The sequence below is a fragment of the Siphateles boraxobius genome, unplaced genomic scaffold (assembly GCF_051911475.1).
Source record: "Siphateles boraxobius isolate OS27281-9 unplaced genomic scaffold, OSU_SipBor_1 13, whole genome shotgun sequence".
NCBI classification, from domain to species: Eukaryota; Metazoa; Chordata; class Actinopteri; order Cypriniformes; family Leuciscidae; genus Siphateles; species Siphateles boraxobius.
Genome location: NW_027508733.1, coordinates 4,178,775 through 4,189,157, shown reverse-complemented (window position 1 = coordinate 4,189,157; position 10,383 = coordinate 4,178,775). Strand labels below are relative to the sequence as shown.

General features: G+C 39.6%; 1 long non-coding RNA gene across 1 annotated transcript; it reads right to left on the bottom strand.

Annotated features, from left to right (window-relative positions):
• Positions 1-1,456: 1,456 nt before the first annotated feature.
• On the bottom strand, positions 1,457-4,864 carry LOC143735548 (uncharacterized). Its single transcript, XR_013203216.1, has 3 exons — positions 4,711-4,864; positions 3,183-3,331; positions 1,457-2,291 (listed from the first exon to the last, which is right to left on the bottom strand). It is a non-coding gene; the product is annotated as an uncharacterized LOC143735548 (long non-coding RNA).
• Between the last annotated feature and the right edge of the window lie 5,519 nt (positions 4,865-10,383).

Here is a 10,383-nt window from a genome sequence, read left to right as displayed (position 1 = left end):
ATTTGGGACAGGGCCCAGTATGTTGGGAATGCAGGTTTCATTACAGTTTTATAATGTGAAAGAGAGGCTGTAGTTTTTTGTCTGAAACTAATTTAAGCCTCATTAAAAAAAACATGGATTTATTTTGATAACGTTTTAATATTAATCATAAAAAACTGCCCTGAGTAATGATGTCAAGTCTCATTAACTGTATTACCCGCCTTGACTACTGTAATGGCCTTTATATGGGTATTAGTCAGACTGCCCTTTCATGCTTACACATTAGCCTATTATTATTGTTAACAGGGATGAGAAAGCGAGAACATATTGCACCCATACTGGCCTCTCTTCACTGGCTTCCTGTAAGTTTTAGAATCGATTTTAAGATTCTTGTTTAAGTTTTTAAATCATTAAATGGTTTAGCACCAAAATATCTTTCCGATTGAATACAGCTGTATTCTCCATCAAGAACTCTCAGGTCGGCTGAGTGTCTACTGGTCCCTCGAGCACGGCTGAAAAGTAGGGCTGACCGTGCTTTTGCGGTTACTTGCCCCTATGTTAGGTAGGCCCAATCACTTTCAACATTTAAAACAGCATAAAAATCTTTTCTATTTATATAAAAACTCATTTTTATAATTTGCCATTTAATTCAGTATGAGAGCTGTTATTTTTAAGTTTCTATGACCCGGTTGTGTTTTAATGTTCATGTTTTTTTCTAATGTTATTGTTTTATTTTAATTATTGCTTGTACAGCACTTTGGTAAACCCTCGTTTTTTTAAAAGTGCTATATAAATAAACATTGAGTTGAGATCTCGGGTGTGCAAATATGCAAATTTTCTGGCTGCACTTTATATTACAGTATGTGCACTTACAGTGTACTTGCCTAAGAAAGAACTGGTTAATATGAGGAAACTACGGGTTAGGTTCAGGGTTACCTATTTATAATCCAGTTATTGTAATTATAATAAGTACATATATGTACATTGGGAACAGGACTGTAAAATAAAATGCTATTAATTTTCTTTCTAATTCACCTTTGAAAGATCTAGCTGGACCATAGCCTATAATTCAACACATTTCCCAAAATAAACTTCCCTTAATAATGAACAGGACACTCAGAAGTTTTGTTACTGCCTTTTAACAGTCTCAAATATAACATGTTCTGCACAATGCTGTTACTTTAGCTTGTTATGCCTCTTGTCACCTGATGTCTGACTGATACGATCTGTATTAAAGTTTATACATTTTGTTCATGTTTGAATCTAGGAACACTAACATTTATCTCCAAGACTCTTTACCAGTCTATCAGGGCTATTCAATTATCTGATGTGCAAAAAATATGATTCACAGACAAACATATTTGTTGCTTTCTTTGCATAAAATCAGTAATTTATTGAGAGAGCAGTAAAAGAAGTGGCAAAATGGCAAGTAAGAGATTCAGTTTAAACAATAGTTATTATATTAACTACTGTTCTGATATATAAGCTTACTTGTATTTTTTGCACTTGCTAAGAAACTGTGATATGTTTCTATGTAAATTACTGTAATTTTGAAACATTAATAAAAACCCGAGCTCGGCGAGTAAAGCTCTCCCTGAAGCCTCTGCGCATGTGTTCTTCTGGAACTCCATCAGGCACAATGATCTGAGAAACAGTGGTTTTTCCTTTTTGACCATTTATCTGGATCTGCAGGTTGTAGACGAACAGATTGTTGCGCTTGAACTTGCCCTGCATGTCGATACGGAGATGTTTAGATTGGATAAGTGTGCCTGCGCTTGTCTTCATTTTTTCATCGCTCCATTGATTAATGATATCTTTCGCGTCGTCTTTCCACTTATTGCCATCAATGATGTCTTTCGGAGCTGACACTGCAGAAAAGGTTATTTTTAACTTGTTAACCTGGTCATTCACAGTGTCTATCACTTCTTCTCCGGCTCTCTTGTTGCGATGGCGAGAGGTGATGATAGCGCCTTCTCCAGATTCAATGATCTTGTCGTCCTTCACCAGCCCACAGTATCCCCAACTAAAGATACTGATTCTGCACCAGGAGTAGTCTTCTCCATGCTTTCCACACACACTGTCAGCTCTGCACTGCCTACCCCAGTAGTCCATGTTTTCCTGAGGTGAACAGTACATAGTTTGGCTCCTTCCATCTTTATCAATCGTCTTGCACTTGTACTCACCGCCATCGGGCTTGCAGTCTTCTAGACACTGCGTTTCGAGATGGGTCAGGAAAGCTGTCCCAGCACTTGACCATGGGGAACAGAAGAGGATGAGCAAAATGAAATAGGTGTGTAGATGATCCATTCTTTCTGTGTAGAGGAGAATGAAGTGAAGAGTAAGAGGCAGCAGTAAACAGACTGCATGGCATAAGTTTACATACCCTTAAATGTTTGGCCTGGTAATATTCACTCACACATCGGTTAAAATGGCTATGAAGGGAATGTATCCACTGCACACTTTATTTAAGTGTTATTTAATGTGTTTTGCTCAATATTAATAAAGGGGTGAAATCTGTCAGTTTTTAATGCTCTATTATTTTTTTAATTTAAAAAGGTTTTCTGGTATGTGTGAGTTCTTGGGGTTACCATTGTGCTGAAGAGTAGAGCCTGTGGTTTGGTTGATGATTGGCCTAATACCATTAAGAATACAGGTGAAACTCGAAAATTAGAATATCGTGTAAAAGTTATAATTTTGATGATTATGGCTTACAGCTTATGAAAACCCCAAATTCAAAATCTCAGAAATTTAGAATATAACATGAAATCAATAAAAAAAAGAATTTTAAATACAGTAATGTCGATCCTCTGTATAATAAGTATAATCATGCATGTGTATATAGTTCTATATACTAAATTTATTAGTTTCACCTTTTAATTTGAATTACTGAAATACATGAACTTTTGCACGATATTCTAATTTTTCAAGTTTCACTTGTAATTACTATATTTTTAAAAGTAATGACCGCACACTCCTCAGTCCAGTGATAGTCTCTTAGCTAAATACTGTAGTACATGCCGATGTGCTTGTGCTTTTGTCAACTAGCTTGAAAATATGAAGCATTTATAATGTAGATAATTATAAATTTCTTTAAATGTGGTTATGTTGCATAAGTAAATATATCTGCAATATATTACACATTCAGTACCATATCTGATCACATATACAACATGAAGTGTATTATTGAATGCAAAATTACATACATTATGATTGAAATGAAGAGGTTCTGAATGTACACAGCAGGCAGTCGGTCAGAACCGTATGAGTTGACTCTTAGTTGAAGAGACACACCAAGCAGAGTCTAAGTTTCACTTTATTTACTGAAGAGCTGGTTGAGTTTACATGTGTGGTTCTATAACAAATTATACAAGAGAAATAAACATTAATATATACATACATATATTCTAATGCATAAAAATTTAAATAATTAACAGTATTCAGGCTGTATACAACAATCCCATTCATAAATTACTGTTGGACAATGTTAAATAATTATTCTGAACATCGCCACAAGAAGGCGCTCTACTGGGCATGTCGTATGCATGTGAAAAGCAGCTGATCACTGCGTGATAATACGCATTTCCAAATTAGGGCGTGCATTCAATAATAACATAATGCCCAATACATCAACGTCTAACCTAAAAGTAACACAGAAAAACTCCAAAATACACTGAATTGAAAGAGTAATTCAGGCAGAATAATGCTAATCGGCTACAGTTTACTTTAGACTAATATAAACTAGGGTAGACGGAGTAGCCTACAGTTGAGACACTTTTTGCGTTTTTATTTTTCCACACAATAGCCTACTGGAAAGAAGTGAATGCCATATGACATTTCATTAGCTTGTAGACTAAGATATTATCAATCAATAATCAACATAAGTAGTTTATATTTTCCACAATTAACTCATAAAAATAAGGTGATTTTTGTCTCAACTTTGTCTCAACTGTCCCCATATGTGGTCCAGTTGAGACACCCATTTTAATGATGTAACGGTAACTAACCGTTCATACAAATATAATAAATAAAGACAAATAAAGAAAATAAAAATTGGGCAACATGTTTGTTTATCCATCCATTTAAATTAATTCATTTTATTTAAATTAGCACTGGTTAAAATGTATAAAACAGGAATAATATATTTAATATATGCATTAATAATACACAGTTTAAATAGGCCTATCACGAATATCACATTTTATTTTCCTATTCTGGCTATTTACGACGTTTAATCTGTTATCTGTTAATCTGTTGAACAAACAGCCTGTTTCGTAATAGAAATCCATCGCGGGTACAGTTGAGACACAGTGTCTCAACTTACCCCGCTGGCCGCCTCGCACATTTTTCTAGGTTTTGCAATGATCTTGCATGACACAATACCATGAAATATGCCAGTTTTTAGGGCACAGCATAACGTTTGTGATGACACCAGTTACGTTTAACAGTCACATAAGGATAATAAGCTATTCATTGTGTGCATGCGATGTGAAAGTCTGTGAAAGAAACACTTTTGCCGATATCTTCGGATCGGAGATGCGTCTATTATTCAAATTTCCCACGATCAAAGAGGACACTATAGCCTACGCATGTGTAGCTACAGCAAAAATCACAACTTGTGCTTGCTGCGCACGCAAGTTATTTAAGGTGCCTCAACTGTTCTCATGTCTCAACTGTAGGCAACTCAACTAGTTTCTTGGTATCAACAGGAAATATTTGGAAATATAAACTTACTTGACTTGTAGCTACGCACACAGCATCTCAATAATTATAGGCTACTTGAACTGAATAGTAATCGAACAACTATGGATAAACTATCTTGAAGCTGCCCAGAATTTTACACTCTAACATATGCGATGCGTCTTCTCTCTATAGCCTATATAGCCTTCAAACGCAACCACAGGAGCAGCCCCTGAATTGGGACACATTTTATATCGGTCACATGACTGTTTAAAGTGAAAGTATAATAATATTTCCGACTTTTTGTTGAAGCTCACTGATGACGGAAGGCATTTTACCTCCTGGTCTTGTGTGATTGCTGATTCTCTATGTAAGCAATCATCTTTAGAGGTCTCGGTAAGACATAAACCAGGTTTGGTGAAGGTTAGGCTAAGTGAACGTTTTTGTCTATATCCTAAGTCAAAAAATAGCCATGTTAGTGTAGGCTACAGGAACATACAGTAGACTAGCCTGCCCTATATAATATAGGCTATTGAATGTTGAAACAGCTGTGTTATCAGTTCTTTTCAACAATGAATCTCACAAGACTGAAAAATAACTAATATTTTACAGGTAGTATGAAGAATGTTTGGGTATAATATGTCACAGTTTATTAGGGCCCAATGCCCTATTGTTTTCCTAAGGATTATTTATTCTTATTATGTTTATTTGTCAACCTTTCAGGCACTTTTGGGGTGAATGTGGATTTATTTGGAGCATTTTCTCTTTAACAATGCTGTGTGGATTGGCCTCCATTAAAGCTACACTGTGTGATTTTTACCCCCATCTAGCGGTGAAACGGTATATGACCATCCAGTGAATATTAGTTTCTGTTTCTCTCAATTCCGATTTCGTTTTAACTCCTACGGTGGCCAATGTAGTCCAAGATTAACATGGCTTCCAGTTCGACCTCGTGCATGAGTGTTCCTTCAAGTGATTTGCCTGTTGCGTTGCCGTCTTAATTCTCTTTTTCGCTTCCTTGGCGACTCTGATACGTATCCTCGAGAATAAGAGTGATCCTCCATCAGCAACAGACTTTCAAAAAGGCTTTCAGGTTTTTATATATCTGTCTCAAGCAATCCCCCTCTTCACATTCGATACGGTGCCATCGAGTGTTAAAACCCGAAAGGTGAAGCTTGAATTAACGGGTATGTCCCTCTTTGGCTAATGTACTTTCAAGATGGAGGGGCAACATTGCGATCGACATTAGAACCCCTCACCCGTATGTATTTTCAATGGCATATTATACACTCACGAGAATACTTTATTACTTGAACGAAGTAAATATACATTAATGAGCACATGTATTTTTGAAAGAACTAAGTGTTTTTAGCTAAGAATAAACTAAAAAAGTTACACAGTGTAGCTTTAAAAAGTCTTAAGCCTTATATTTTTTTTAATAAGTTTTATTTAAAAAAGCATAACCAGTATATTTGTAGTGCATTGAAAATAGTTGTATATTATTCGTTAATTAATCAAATTAACTATGTCCATAAACTTGGTCTGAAATCTTGGTCCATAAATCAAACACACTTGCATGTAATAATATGAAACTCTGTACACATACAGATCTCATCGGGCCGAACAACTGTTGGCTATTTTGGTCTGAATGTGGATTTTTTGATATTTCAGACTCTGAGTTTTTAGCTTCTCCTCCTAAGTGGTTTATTTTATTCACGCCAAACTTTTTCAACATGATGAAAATACATTAAAGATGCTAAATTGTGAACGGATATTGAATATCTCAAACGGTTTTGCTATCGCAAGGGATTAAAATAATGTCAAAGAATCAGGAAACATCTCATATCTTCTAAAAATGTAATTATACACCAGTTATTTTTATGTAAAATTATACAAATATTAGAACTAAACCCATTTTATTCTGTTTTTTTCCTCAATTCAACAGGTATAAAAAAGTCAAAAACAGGCTATTTATGTCAGGAACCAATCAGACACCACATCCTTCACAACACAACGATCACTCTCACCAGAATTCTAATCACCTGCACCTGTTCACAATCAATAAGCCTCTGAATAAAAACACTCACCACAGCTTCATTCACCGTCAAGCCTCCAACAGGAACAGACCATTTCCCGCTGTCTACCAAAGTCTATCTCCTCGTCATCGCCGACCAAGTAACGTATACTCACCTGTGTATTACTGACCTCTGCATTCCTGTTCCACTGTCTTCAGACATCCTACCCGAGTCCTGGTTTCCTGCATTTCCTGTCTGGATCCCTGTTCCCTAGAATCCTGTATTTTCCTGAGTCCCTGTGTTCACGCCGAGTTGTCTCATCCACGACAACACCTGAAAGAGAAAAGACAAGTATTAATGATTTGCTCTCTGCTACGCTACAGCTCCTCCCCCACAGCTCCTCCTCCACAGCTCCTCCCCCACAGCTCCTCCCTCACAGCTCCTCCCTCTACAGCTCCTCCCCCACAGCTCCTCCCTCCACAGCTCCTCCCTCCACAGCTCCTCCCCCACAGCTCCTCCCCCACAGCTCCTCCTCCACAGCTCCTCCTCCACAGCTCCTCCCCCACAGCTCCTCCCTCACAGCTCCTCCCTCTACAGCTCCTCCCCCACAGCTCCTCCCTCCACAGCTCCTCCCTCCACAGCTCCTCCCTCCACAGCTCCTCCCTCCACAGCTCCTCCTCCACAGCTCCTCCTCCACAGCTCCTCCTTCACAGCTCCTCCCTCCACAGCTCCTCCTCCACAGCTCCTCCCTCCACAGCTCCTCCCCCACAGCTCCTCCCCCACAGCTCCTCCTTCACAGCTCCTCCTTCACAGCTCCTCCCTCCACAGCTCCTCCCTCCACAGCTCCTCCCTCCACAGCTCCTCCCCCACAGCTCCTCCCTCCACAGCTCCTCCTTCACAGCTCCTCCCTCCACAGCTCCTCCCTCCACAGCTCGTCCCTCCACAGCTCCACCCCCACAGCTCCTCCTCCACAGCTCCTCCCCCACAGCTCCTCCCCCACAGCTCCTCCTTCACAGCTCCTCCTTCACAGCTCCTCCCTCCACAGCTCCTCCCTCCACAGCTCCTCCCTCCACAGCTCCTCCCTCCACAGCTCCTCCCTCCACAGCTCCTCCCTCCACAGCTCCTCCTTCACAGCTCCTCCCTCCACAGCTCCTCCCTCCACAGCTCGTCCCTCCACAGCTCCACCCCCACAGCTCCTCCCCCACAGCTCCTCCCTCCACAGCTCCTCCCTCCACAGCTCCTCCCTCCACAGCTCCTCCCTCCACAGCTCCCCCCTCCACAGCGGAACCTGCCGTGAACGCGCAGGCTAGTAAACAGGACCACCGATGACGGCGGATTATAAACAGTTATGGAACATTCACTAATAGGGAGAAAACATCAACAATATGCTTTACATTGACTATGGCCTGCCCATACTTTGACTACAAACTTGGTCCTCAAATCATTTTGTATTTTGCAATACATGTAACTTTATAAGGTTGCACTCTTTCTATAAGTTATAGCTACTAAGATAACGTTAAAGGATTAGTTCACTTTAAAAAAAAACTTTTGCTGATAATTTACTCACCCCCATGTCATCCAAGATGTCCATGTCTTTCTTTCTTCAGTCGAAAAGAAATGAAGTTTTTTGATGAAAACATTCCAGGCTTTTTCTCCATATAATGGACTTCAATAGGACACAAACGTTTCGAGGACCAAATGACAGTTTCAGCGCAGCTTCAAAGGGTTTTAAACGATACCAGACGATGAATAAGGGTCTTATCTAGTGAAACGATCGGTCATTTCAAAAATAAATAAAAAACTTTAAGTTTAAGTTTTATAAGCACAAATGCTCGCCTTGCTCTGTTCTGTGATGCACGTTCGTGATCCTGTTCGAACTCGTTCATCCAAATGAACAAATCTTTTTTCGAGTCATTTCGTTCGTTGAATGAACGAAATGACTCGAAAAAAGATTCGTTCATTTGGATGAACGAGTTCGAACAGGAGAGTCACGAACGACGGTACGCGCTCGCTCTGTGCAAGAGAGCGGTGATCAGCGCGTACACGAGCGTGATTGACACTGCTAAGACATTCCTCCTGGCTCTGATTGGTTGTTTCTGACCGGGAGCGGTGTATTTCTGCAAATGGCAATAGGACCACTGGGAGGAGCCAGAGGAGCTTGATTTTTTTCACAGATTATCTGTCTCATATTCTACTTTCAGGACATAATGAGAGTTTTAACAAATATTTGTTTACAAAAGCAACCTACTGGAGCTTTAATCGACGTGTGACACCAGCGAGGGCTTTTGTTTTAAATACAGACATCCACACGGACATTGATAATGGTGGCGCTCGCAGAGCGCTCGAATGAATTCCTATGGAAGTAGGAATGAAATAAAAACTTTCGCTCTGTTCTGCTCGCTCCTCCTCATCATTATGAATGCCCGTGCAGCCGTTAGTTTCATTTTAAAATTAGCGCCTTATCTGGGGGCCGATTGCTTGAATTGTGAGTTCAATAGCCTATTTCATGGAAAACTCAACAGCAAAAGAGTACAGTGACAGATTAAATAAGCGCTTTTATCATCATCTTTTCAGTCAGCTCTTCACTCTCGTGATTAATGAAATTTGTCCCTTGTTGCTGATGTAAGGGGTGTACAGTTAAAGACCCAGAACCAGATATGAAGATTGAAGACCCAGAGTCAGAATTATAAAAAATTAAAGAAAATATTTACTGAAGATAGTTTGCAGTTTCATCAGCAGAAGTCAGCTTCAATACTCGCACAGGAGTTCGTAGGCCGCCCCGCCTACAGTAGCAAAGATCACAGCAGTTATACCATTTCCAAGGTCTAAGCTACGTCATTGCTTACAGGTTGAATGATTCTCATTGGCTAAGAAACATTAAGAGCCTAAACAATTTAACACATGTGAGGAGATTGGGGTGCCTATCGCCATTAGTCAAGATAGTTGTCGTCCACTCATTAGATTTAGGTCTGTGGTGGCATCGCAGATTAGAGAAGGGCGCCGGGGTGTCTGGTCCGAATGTCCAGAACCTACATAGAATGTCATACGCACACACACACACACATAACAGACACTAGCAAATAACAGCTCCCATCAAGGCTGAAGAGAGTCTGAGCTCCTTATTATCAGTTAAGTATACCAAAACATAATGCTAAAACATTCCCTCATTTGGGAGAAAAAGAGATCACTGGCATTTACTCCGAAGGAAGGAAATATACTGGAAAGAATACATTTTAATACAACAATTAAAGTTGGATATAGTAACGCTCAATATAGCTTGACCATATGTCCAGCGAAGAATCATATGTGTCCACGCTGCCTTTAGGACCCTCTACTGATACCAGAGAAAGAGACAAACGGCCTTGTGGGTTACGTGGCCTTCGTGTCCTGCGTGTACTGCGTGCAATCTCAAAGTAAGATTGGAATGCACCTAAAAGAAACTGGTTACTTACATCACATGCATTTAAGACAATATAATTTCACAAGCACAAAGAATATAAAAATTATTATGTGATAATGAATATATTTGATTATTGATTTTTATAAAGGAAGTATATAAGCATGCAAAAGGATATGATTATAGATGTATTTGAAGAGGCAAGGGATTTTGACCAACCCTTCAGTCCCCCGTTTTAGACCAATGTGGGGTCCAATACCGCCACGTCTGGTCTAACCAGTGAGGTCACTACGGAAGGGAGGAGTGGTGACGCAT